General features: G+C 42.8%; 2 long non-coding RNA genes across 3 annotated transcripts; one reads left to right on the forward strand and one right to left on the reverse strand.

Annotated features, from left to right (window-relative positions):
- Positions 1-1,803: 1,803 nt before the first annotated feature.
- On the reverse strand, positions 1,804-11,875 carry LOC138742680 (uncharacterized). The gene is made up of 3 exons (XR_011344354.1): positions 11,669-11,875; positions 2,271-2,395; positions 1,804-2,156 (listed from the first exon to the last, which is right to left on the reverse strand). It is a non-coding gene; the product is annotated as an uncharacterized lncRNA (long non-coding RNA).
- LOC138742681 (uncharacterized) lies at positions 4,012-11,594 on the forward strand. 2 transcript variants are annotated; one of them, XR_011344358.1, is made up of 4 exons: positions 4,012-4,048; positions 4,201-4,258; positions 7,530-7,585; positions 11,024-11,594. It is a non-coding gene; the product is annotated as an uncharacterized lncRNA (long non-coding RNA). The 2 variants fall into 2 exon arrangements; XR_011344355.1 differs by lacking the exon at positions 4,012-4,048 and having other exon boundaries at positions 4,065-4,258.
- Positions 11,876-11,888: the final 13 nt, after the last annotated feature.

Genomic DNA, 11,888 nt, shown 5'->3' on the forward strand with positions numbered 1-11,888 from the left:
ATTCCCTCCATCCTCCTCTCCCCTTCCTTCTCTCCCACCTTGGCACAACAGAGCTCCCAACGCTGAACCCTCCCCTTGGCCTACTACCCCACATGCACACTGGACTCCCCGATGTGTGTGTGCAGTAGGCTTAGGGGAGGATTTGGATTGAGGACCCGAGAGAGAGGAGCCCACTGACTCGCTAGTGAGTGTTCCACTGGCCCGGGAAACTTTCCCAGGGATCAGCGGCAGCAGTTGGTCAGTCTCGGTGATTGGCGGTTGGGTGGTGTCGGGATCGGCAACGGCCAACATTTTTTTGGTGAGAATTAAACATTATTTTAATAATTAAAAAGCCTTCCCTTGTTGTTTGTTGTTGTTTAAACATTAATAAAGTGGTTTTCTGATGCTACTGGGCCGTTTTTAATGTTTTGCACTGAATTTAGTGAAAGGAGAGTTGGTAGAAGGTTAGTTAAGTAGGACAGCACAGTTAGCATGCTATCACAGCACCAGTGACCCAGGTTTGAGCCCAGTGTTGTCTGTAAGGAGTTTGAACTGTGACAGATTATGTTATATTTTGTATTGTATATAGATATGTTTTAAAGAGATAAATTGTGGCAGGATTTCTTTAGTGTAGGTCACATACAAAAACTCTTCAAAACAGATCACATTTAAAATGCCAGAGCTCTGCTCAAGCCAGACAGCCCAGGCTCCGGGTGCCTTTGCAAAAACTTTGAAGAATGCCTATAAGGACTTCACAAGTAGGTGTTAATTGGACATGCTGTGGAGTAATGGATTATAGTTTTGGAAAGCAACAGATGAATGAACTCGGAAGATTAGGTCCGGAGCCGCAATCTGTCGTGAGTGCAGTTGGCTGTTCTAAGAGGGTCACGTGGTTTTCTCTGAGAGAGAGAGAGAGAGAGAGAATTCAGTTCTACAGTTCAGCAGTAGCTGGGACTGGAACATGAGCACTCGGAGGGAACCCACGCGGTCACGGGGAGAACATGGAAACTCCTTACAGGCAGTGCCGTATTTGATCCTGGGTCATTGGCGCTGCATTCGTGTTGTGCTGACATTTAAAGAACATAGGAACATAGGAAGTAGGAACAGGAGTAGGCCAAAAATGGCCCATCGAGCCTGCTCCGCCATTCAATACGATCATGGCTTTATGTTAACCATGTTGCTCTAGGACTAATCTAGCACAGTTCATTCACAATTCTTACAGTTAAATAACGATTCGGTCTTTACCAGAAGAAAGTGCAATGTAGATCGAGGCCTACCTGGTAATCTGTGAAGGATGGTATGAAGATGGCATGACCTCTATGCTCCCACCTACCACAGCATTTTTCAGCTGCTCCCTTGGGAAAGAGATCCAGGAGGATCAGAGCCAACACCACCAGGCTGAGGAACAGCTTCTTCCCACGGGCAGTGAGAACGCTGCATGACCCAAGGAACTCTGCACACGAACCCTCCTCAGCACATATTCAGGAAACAGCATTTATGTATTTATTTGTATATATAAATACTTGACCTTCATATGTGTTGTTTGTCTGTATGTGCATTATGTCTAGCTGTGTGTCTGCATGTTTTTGCACCGAGGACCGGAGAACATTGTTTCGTCAAGTTGCACTTGTGCAATCAGAGGACAATGGTCTTGATTTGACTCAAAACGACACCATTCTTCTGAACAATGTCCACATTGGCCCCTACTACTCTTCTCTCGTAGAGCCCTTTCTTGCCAAACCGAGCCAATTCCCTAATTATAAACACAAACATACACTTGAGAAAATTCCAGCATCATAAAAACTCACAGTATGAAAATAGAGGGAGTTTTGATAATCAGGTTCTTTAATCTTTGACCAGGAGCCCGTCACACTCCTAGTTGAGGCCAACACTGATGAAAAGGGGCATTGACTACCAATGGAAAGAATGCTCAGCTTCCTCTACAGTGACTTTCTAAGTCTGAGAGTGTCTGCTAATCTGTGGGGCAGCAAGTTTCCAGTTGGGAGATGGAAAGCTATGGGATGAGTAATGTTTTGTTCTTTTTAAATTGGCGACCTTATTCTTCATCTGGAAGAAGAAAAGAACTTGCCACTGTGAAAGTGTTAATCTGGTATATCCAAAGTTGCAATGCAACTTCTGGGATTTAGAGCAGCAGTGAACCTCCTGGTATCCGGCACCTGTGGGAATTGGAAGATGCCGGATAAGTGTATTTTCTGGACATACTAATATGCCTGCATTAAGAATAAACAATTTAAAAGACAAAAGGCTATAAGTACTACAACTGTACTTACATTGAGCAAACTTCACTTGCATGAATAGATAAACCTTAAGGCATTTTATTTTATTTTCAGTCACATTCTTTGAAAACATTTAACTGTTGTTGCATCTGCAGGTTCCTCCCCATTCACAGAATCTCCTTAAAGACAAACAATAATATTATAGATAATTAACCCGCCCCACCCCCCCACCCCTTCCCCAGGTTTACAGATAAAGCCTCTGACTGGGGTGACTCTTACTAAGCAGGGATAAGGAGACACTTTAAGAGAGTCACCCCAATGTTGAGTGATATCAATCAGCTCTTCAACCTGGGCAATGCCACTGTTGTTTCAGACAACTTTTGTCAAACAGGTGCTACAAGCAAAGTATGACCAAGGCTCTCCACTGGCTGAATATTTGCTCCCATCTTCACCAAAGGTTTGTGTGTTACTTCAGAGAACATTTACAATTTTAAACTTACAGTATGTATTTTTACCTCTTTATTTTATTCTTATTTATTTTAATTGTTTTTATAAATTTTCCTCGATGTTTCTTGCTGATTCCTTGAGGTTATTTGTTTGTTGAATTCTGGATACCAGGGCTTTTATAGTGTACAGAGACAAGCCCTTTGACCCATCTTGATAATGCCAAGTTGCTTTCTTGAGCTCGTCTCATTTGCCTGCATTTGGCCCATTGCCTCTAAACCTAAACTGTGGAACTGATCATTGGGGGAGTTTAAGGAGGAGATTGATAGATATGTAATTAGTCAGGGTATCAAGGGATATGGGGAAAAGGTCAAAAATTTGAACCAGATGTGAGAATGGTTTAGCTCAGGGTGGAGATGTGGAAGAGACTCGATGGGCTGAATGGCCTACTTCTGTTCCTTTATCTTGTGTACTGTGAAAGTTGTACTGACTGGTTACATCAGGCAGTAGTTTGATAACTCAAATGCACAGGGATCCACAAGGCTGCAGGAATGGCAAACCTAGCCAAGCCCATCACGGGCACTGATCTCCCATCCCCTGAAAGACAACCTAGTGCCTCACCACATCAAAGTCATAAACAACCCCCCATCACCCTGGTCGCAACTTCTTTTCACTGATCCCTTCTGGAAAATGGGTGGGGAAAGTCCAGACCCATTCTCCAGTCCTTACAATTCGAGGGATCCAGAGTGAACACCAATCCTGGCAGTAAAGCAGGAAAGTCTGCAGACACTGTGGTTGAAGTAAAAACAAAATGCTCGAGAAACTCAGCAGGTCAGTGTATTTTATATAGTAAAGATAAAGATTTTGGGGTTGAGCCCTTCATCTAGGTATGAACAAATGTAGGGAGGTGCCCATGCAAAATGGTAATGTGGACAGGCAGGGGGAGAAGCACTGTCCTAAAGGCAGGAGGGAGGGAGGGCACACCAGCAAACAGGGGGAGGAGGGACGGCTCTGGGAACAGAGAGGGAATGGGGTGGAGAGAGAAAGGGAGGGAAGGAGAATGGAGAGCAGGCTAGCAGAAACCGGAGTCGTCAATCTTAATGCCATCTGATCAGAGAGCGCCCAGATGGAAAATCAAGTGTTCCTCCAATGTACAGGTGGTCTCGGTGGGATAGTACATGAGGCCATGGACAGATATGTGGGGTGCAGAATTGTTGGTTGGCCACTCCCAGCCCTGGGAGGGAAAAGATATCACATAGTAACATGCCCAGTCTCATTTAATTACCTGATTCAATTATGAAGCAATAGTAGTGAGGTAAAACCTATTTCAGGGTCATCGACCGCTGTTAGTGCTAAGTTACAGACTAGTACCTGCTAATGCATAAAAGGTTAATTATTGTTGAATGATACATACTGAATTGTAGCTTCAGCATCTGTAAATGATTTAAAAAAATTATATGTCATAGAAGTTCTTTTATAATGAGTTTCAACTGCTATAAAGTCCCTTATCCTGCAATGACTGATTATTACAATTCTTTAGATCCCTCACTCTCATAAAGGAAACTCATGCTGGGGATCCCGGGCAGCACTGAGATAAAGTAAGTGCTTCACTTTCAACCTTTCCATAGATAACATTTCAGAAAGAATGTTCCACAAAGAGTGTGACAGGTTAGGGAGCTGGGAGCAGGAGCAAAAACTGGTTCTGCCCAATTTGTACATTTATGTCCTCAAATTGCCTCGCATTGGACAGGACAGTCCAATTACAGCACCAACGACTCGGGTTCGAACCTGGTGCTGTCTGTAAGGAGTTTGCATGTTCTCCCTGTATCTGCGCGGGTTTCCTCCAGACGTTCTGGTTTCCTTCCACCTTTCAAAATGTAGGGGGTTGCAGGTTAATTAGGGCAGCATGGGCTCATGGGGCAGAAGGCTCTGTTACCGTACTGAAATTTAAAATTGATTTTAAATAATTTTCACTAAAATCATTTACACTACTGTGTTCTGAAACAAGGGTACCGAGTTTCGGTTTTTCTCTTTGGAGCAATGAAGGATGAGAGGTCACTTCAAGTTCAAGTTCACTTATCTTTCCAGTTTGTTTATCATCCAATTGTACATGTACAATCTGATTAAACAGTGTTCTCCAGTCCTTGGTGCAATACACTGGAAGCACATATACGACAAGACACCTTACAGATAAATGCTACAGTAGGTGTCTACAAATAGTAAAATAAATATATATTGTTAATTAAATAGTGGAGTCATGAAGGGTTTGTATGAGCAATTTATCAGTTGTTCAGCAGTCACACTGCCCATGGGAAGAAGCTGTTTCTCAGCTTGGTGATTCTGGCTCTGATCCTCTTGTATCTCTTTCCCAATGGAAGTAGCTGGAAGATGCTATGCTTGTGGTCCTTAATGATTTTGTGAACCCCCCTTCAAACAGCAAACCATTAGATCATTTCGATATGGGTGGGAGGGGAGGGAAAGCCCATTGATCCTTTCTGCCACTCTGATGGTCCTGTGGATTAACCTTGGATCCTTTCTCTGAAGGAACAGTACTATATTGTGATGTAGCTGACCAGGATACACTCAATAAAGCACCTGTAGAAAGTCAACAGGCCAATCGCTTTGCCTGCCAGTGTTCTCAGGGAGTGCAGCCGCTGTTGCAATTTCCTGACAAGTGAGAGAGAGATGTTGTATGTCTCAGGGAGTTCGCATAAGGTGTGGAAAAAGAGTCAACTCACAGAGTTGTTTTCCAGCATTTATTCACTCCCTTTAGAAGACAAAATACCACAACCATTGCCTTCTGGGTTTTTTCCTTTTCTGCTCATTTGCTCCTAAGCAGTCGAAATAACAGAATTTACACTATGAAATCTCAGCAATGCTACGTGGGACTCATGATCAACACATGGTAATGTGTAAATGTTTTTGTATTTGGGCATTCCTAGTTTCCATTGTCAGCCGCTGGAGTGCTATGGGAAGGGGAGTACAAATTGGCAAAGGGGAAAATGTGAACTGGAGTATTCTGGAGGGGATGGGGTGGAGGAGAGAGTGGTGGTGTACAAGAGTCAGAAATGGATCGCCTGTCATTTTAAACTAGAGGGGAAATCCAGATGAGGAGAAAAAGAAGAGCGGAATGTGGTGCCTCCAGAATAGATTCAACAAGAAACTAAGAGAATAGAACAAAGTCATGATATGCAAGGTGGGAGGAAAAGTATTTGAGTACAAGTATTTGTACTCAACACCAACTTATCCCTGAAGTGACAGCAATGGAAAAAGTTGGGATACAAGAACCAGGTGGAAATAGACCATCACAGTGATGTCACAGGAAAAAATAATTTCCTCCCCATCCACCATATCTCAATATTATTCCTCAAACAATATCAGCATAAATAGACTCTAAATATCAATCTCAAGGGCAGTGCAACTTGCTAGACGGAGGATTCTTATCAAGAAATATTAAATTTAAATTTAGACATACAGCACAGTAATGGACCATTTCAGCCCGAGTCCATGCTGCCCAATTTACACCCAATTTACCTACACCCCAAGATGTTTCCAACGGTGGGAGAAAACCAGAGCCTCCAGAAAAACATGCAGACATCCTTACAGGCAATGCGAGATTCGAAATCGAGTCCGATTGCTTGCACTGTGAAGGTATGACTCTAACCACTTTGCCAACCATGGTGCCCCATAGTTATAGACACTTAGCTCCTCAAAACACCAAGGAGAATGTCTCTCCTTTTTAATAAACTCTACTAATGGTAAGGTGACAGCTCTCCAGGAATCCTCCAATCTAGTCAAGGTTCCAGTGAACCAAGAATCCTTCAAACCAAGCAATGCTCTGGTGAACCAGGAATTCTCCAAGCTCAGCAAGATTCTGGTGAGCCAGGATTCCTCCAAACTAGGCAAGTTTCCAGCGAACCAGTTCCCCAGGCCCACTCTTCAGATAATGTATCCTGTAAAATTATGTCATGCAGAAGAACTGAAGAAAATCACCCCTGTCTTGTCAAGAACGCCATCTCTTTTCATGCTTTACAACATCCCTTAAATTGCTTTACACATCATTCACTACTTCAATGAGTAGTTATTATTGTTGTTTGGGTGAACAGTTTTGCCATTTTGGGTACCACATGTGATTCTTTTTTTTTGCTGATCTTTGCCCTTTGTGGAGATTTGATGCATTGATTAAGATGCACGTTCTATGAATTAACTTCCAGTTTCCTGAAGTTTCCTTCATTTTCCATCTCAAGCTCTCATACTGAATGAAATTTCATATCATTGCAAATTACCTGCATGTGATGCTTCACTTTATTGTCCATTGTGCCAGTAAACCAGCCAATTAAATACAACCAGCAGCGACCAAAAGTTTAAAAAAATAGTGCTATACACTTTATAATAAAATTAAAACCCACAACGGCACTATTCTACAGTGAACTGTTAGAAAGTACTGATGTTGCAATGTGAGTGCAGAACCACTCAGCGCCATGACTCAGTGTTCAACATAGTGACGGCTTCGTTAAAAACAAGCTCTTCGAGACCCAACTGGTGCATGATCGAAGGCCCCTATTGTGTCTTTCTGATGGGAAAAGAGTGAAGAGTCCATGATTTGGGTGTGATACATCGTTGATGATGTTTCTCCCTCTGCCCAGACATCGTTCCCTATAGATGTTTTTGATAGTAGGCAATTGGATGCCAATAACTCATTGGGCAGTTTTCACTGGTGCAAGACAATTTCCGTACCACACCGAAATACCATATGTCAGCATGCTCTCAATTGGGCATCTATAGAAATCCAACAATATCTTTGGACAGAGGTGGATATTCCTCGTGCTCCTCAAAATATAAAAATGCTGTTGTGCCCTTTTTAATCAGATTTGAAGAATTCAGAGATATGGACGCCAAGGAATTTAAGGCTCGATAAACAGGACGTAAGTGTGGATTCTGGCATGCTTGAAGTCCATGATGATCTCTTGGGTCTTCTGAGTGTTGACTGTCAAGATGTTATTGGCACACAACAACAAGGCCAGGTGCTGAATCTCATCCCCATAGGCCACTTCATTTCCCCCTTTAATCAAGACTATCACCGTGGTGTCATTTATGAACTCGATTATTAAATTTATACTATACATAGGAACGCAGTTGGAGGTAAAGAGGGAATACAAAAGCGGGCTCAACACACAGCTCTGGGGCACACCAGTATTCAAGGTAGGAATGGAAGAGAAAATATTGCCCAGTTAGTTCGGAAGTCCAAAATCCAAGTACAAAGGGATGGGCTGATACCATGCAGAAGAAGTTTGGTTATCAGCTTAAAGGGGACGGCAGTGTTGAAAGCCGAGCTATAGTCGATGAGTAGCATTTTAACATAGGAGTTAGAGCTGTCCAAATGAGTCAAACCAGAGTGAAGCACTGTTGAAATGGCATCCTCGATTGGCCTGTTAGTACGGTAGGCAAACTAATGAGAATCCATAGTGACAGGCAAACAGGATTTCAAGTGAGATAAGACCAACCTCTCAAAACACTTTGCAATGATGGGGGTGACTGCAACTGGATGGAAGTCATTTAGACTCTTAGCGGTTGAGCGCTTGGGCACAGGCACCATGGGAGCAGTCTTAAAGCTTGTAGGAACAACTGCCTGGGCTAGGGATAGATTGAAAATGTCCATAAAAACCCCAGCCAACTATTCTACACAGGCTCCAAGCACACAGCCAGGTATGTCATCCGGACCAGCAGCATTCTGTGCATTCACACGACTCAGGGAGGCCCGTACATCAATGGTGGAGATTGAGAGAGGTATTTCATCAGGTAAAAGATCACTTTATTCTCTCAGTCAAAGCGAGCATAAAAATAGTTATACTCCTCAGAGAAGGAGTCACAAGTAGAAGGATTTATAATCGGTAATAATACATATCCGTTATGTATTAAAGAATCCATACATCTGTGGATAAGTGCCAAGTGCTTCTCATCAATGAGGTGGAAGATTACTGGCTGGGCTCGTGGCACAACAGATAGTATGCGACCACAAAGTTCCAGTGACCCAGGTAGTATCCTTGCCTCCAAAACTCCTGTGGCTCAATGGGTTTTCTCTGGGTACTCCCATATCCCAAGGACATGCAAATTGGATGGCTTATTGGCCAATCTAGACTCCCTAGACGCCCCCCCCCCACCCTCAAGGCCTCAGCACATCTCAGTAAAAGCTCTGTTTTCTTTTCACCTCAATATTTTTTTTAATGTAGTCAGTAAGAGAGAAGTACGGTAGAAACCAAAACTTGACTGCTTCACAGGAAAGGGAGCCCATTAACTTTGAGAAAAATCCCTGGGGGTGGGGTGGGGTGGGGGGGGGGGGGGATCCATTAGCTGAAAAAAGGTTGAGAATGACTGGCCTACAATGTGGAGGTGAGTGGTCAAATCCGGGAGCAGGTGATGAGAATGTGGGGAGAGTAAATTTTATTGGTGCATGAGTACAAATGTGAGAGTTTATTCATGTATATGCTTACATTGGACAAATGCATTGAAATTCTCAATGCTGCAGCCATACAGGTACGTAAAATGCACCAACATAGATAATGTAAATTTAAATATTACAATATACAAAGACAAAATATATATAAAAGTATAGATAATGAAATGCACAAAGTTGCAGTTAGTCCAAAGAAAGACTTTTCATTAATGCAGTCTGATGTTTTGGTGATGATGGGGCCATTTAGGGCAGCCATTCTTGACCTTTCTTAGGCTATGGCCCCCTCAACGAGTATGTGAAGCAGTCAAGTTTAGTTGATTTCTTCCGTACTTCTCTCTCACCCCTCATACTCAGTCCATGGCCCCCCCAAACCCCTCCCCCCCCACCTTAAATGTGCTGTGGCCCCTGACAGAGAGAATGGTTGGTTTAGGGTTAGGGAGTTCAAGAGCCTGATAGCTTTTGGATAAACAAACGGGCCTTGAACCTAGAGGTGCTGGACTTCATTTGCATTGACCACCAGCAGCTTCACACGAGGATGGGTATAAGTGGCACCATTTGGTCATTGTGAACTTGAAGAGACGAAGGGCATGATTCTGGACTCTATGACTCACTTACTGACTCTTGATCATCCATTTTAAAGGCTGTAAAGTCAACCCCCAATTTGACGTACCTGTACGGCAGAGCAAAGCAGATGATTCCCTTTTGTAATCAAGATCATTAACAATCTATCAATTGGCAGCCTCGTTCCAATTGTAATCATTATTCAAATAGAAGCTGCCCACCTCCCACACTGGAATTTGAACACGTAGTTCCAGAGTGTCAGCCTCGTAATATAAACCAATGTAATAGCATTCCTCAGCGCAACAAACTCATTGAAAAAAAATGACTGTACAGATTAGCCAAGCACAACAGTCCACTCAGGGTTTAATAGTCCTTAAGTCCTTAAGAAAACCTTAAGTTAATAATTATTTAGATTCTTAAAGGAATCTTGCATGGATTTGTCATGAGCAAATTGCATTCTATTCCTTTGACTGCATTACTGGACGAAGGAACGGAGAGGAATGATAAAAGTATTGCGGTCGGAGCTGTATTAATGGACTTACAAAAGTTTTCAGAATAAACAAAAGCGAAGACATACAATGAAGGGATGATCAAGAAAATGCCTTTGTGACAGGAAATGATGTCATGGTGAATGGCTGCGATTCATCCTGTTCCCCTAACCATGGGCCCACTTTGCTTGCAGTGTGTTTAAGTCAGGCTCCTGGGTGTACAAGAGAGCCTTTCAAAACTTACAGATGACACAACACTTAAGAACAACAAGCAGTGAGAAAGCGGTGAAATGTTGGGCATGCGAATGAATGTCATGAAAGCAGTAGAAAAGGCAAAGGAATAAAACACACAGAGTAAAAAAGCACTCCCAAGAATATAAATCACACCACTCATAAAGGGGTGAAGGATAAAAGAGTCTTGGTGAAAATGAGGCAAGACTGATTTAGAGCACCCATTCTCAACAGGGGCCGTACAGCTCCTCCCCTACCCCCAGGGAACCACAGAATGAAATCAAAACATTTTTATGTTTTTTTAATGTAATCGGTACGGAAGAAACCAACTCAATTTGTCCGCTTCACATAGAAGGGGGCCCATAAACATTGAGCAGAGTCTTTAAGGGAGCCATAGCCAAACAAAAAAGTTGAGAATGCCTGATTTAGAGGACCAGCATGTAACACCATGGATCAATATACAACAGCATTGGTTTACTAGAAGTCCATGTTTTGTTTTATTCTGTTTAATGGCAATATCATAAACAATAGATAGTAAAACTATTCCTCACTTCAGTCAATATTAACTCTTTTTCCTTTCAACCATTGGCTCATGATCTGCTAAGCATTTCCCTTTATTTTTGTTACAGTTTAGATTTCTAGCCTCTGCCATGTTCTATTTTGTCAGCGAGTGTACCCCTGACATGATGTCTTAGCACTGGGAACAGGCTGCACTGCCTAGTAGAGGTAAGCATTATGCATGCAGGCTGTATCAAATTCCAATGTGCACCATTTTCACAGAAGTCTTGACTGCCCTTTGGATTAATATCTCGATGGAAGCAGCATTAGAACATAGAGAAACATGAAACAAAACCAGGACACGTTCTCTGATGTCACTGTGCCAGGTTTTTTTTAGACAAATAGCACAGGAACAGGCCCTTCTGGTTCACGAACCCATGCCGCCCAGTTAACGGTACACCCAATTGACCTCCAACGCTTTGAACAGAGGGAGGAAACCAGAGCACCTGGAGGAAACCCACCCAGACACGGCGAGAACGTCCAAACTCCTTATGGACAGCGCCTGGATTCAAACCCTGGTCGCTGGCGCTGAGCCAGCACTGCGTTAGCCGCAAGGCTAATTGTTGAAAGGGATCTCCAAGTTGTCATACTTTTTCTCTAATGCTTTGGTTCTCTTGAAGAATTTCAGTAGCAAACATCAAGTAGAACGACTCTGTTCCCTACAATTAATTATTGGGGATATTTCCCCTGAATAAAATAAAAAGTATTTGACAAACCCTTTTTGTTTGTTTGGAAAGGGTGGAACGCAGGATGAGGCACGTACTCTAGTCATTGTGGCGATGTCACATGCAAGTGTAGCAGAACTGTGTTCCTGGCATCTTGTATCACTGTGTCATTTAGTAAATAAATGTAAAAATATTTTCTAAAATAGTCTCCTACCAAGAATAGGATTCAGCATCATGGGCTTCAACACTTAGCACTTGAATTTTAAGGGGC

The sequence above is a fragment of the Narcine bancroftii genome, chromosome 9 (assembly GCF_036971445.1).
Source record: "Narcine bancroftii isolate sNarBan1 chromosome 9, sNarBan1.hap1, whole genome shotgun sequence".
NCBI lineage: Eukaryota > Metazoa > Chordata > Chondrichthyes > Torpediniformes > Narcinidae > Narcine > Narcine bancroftii.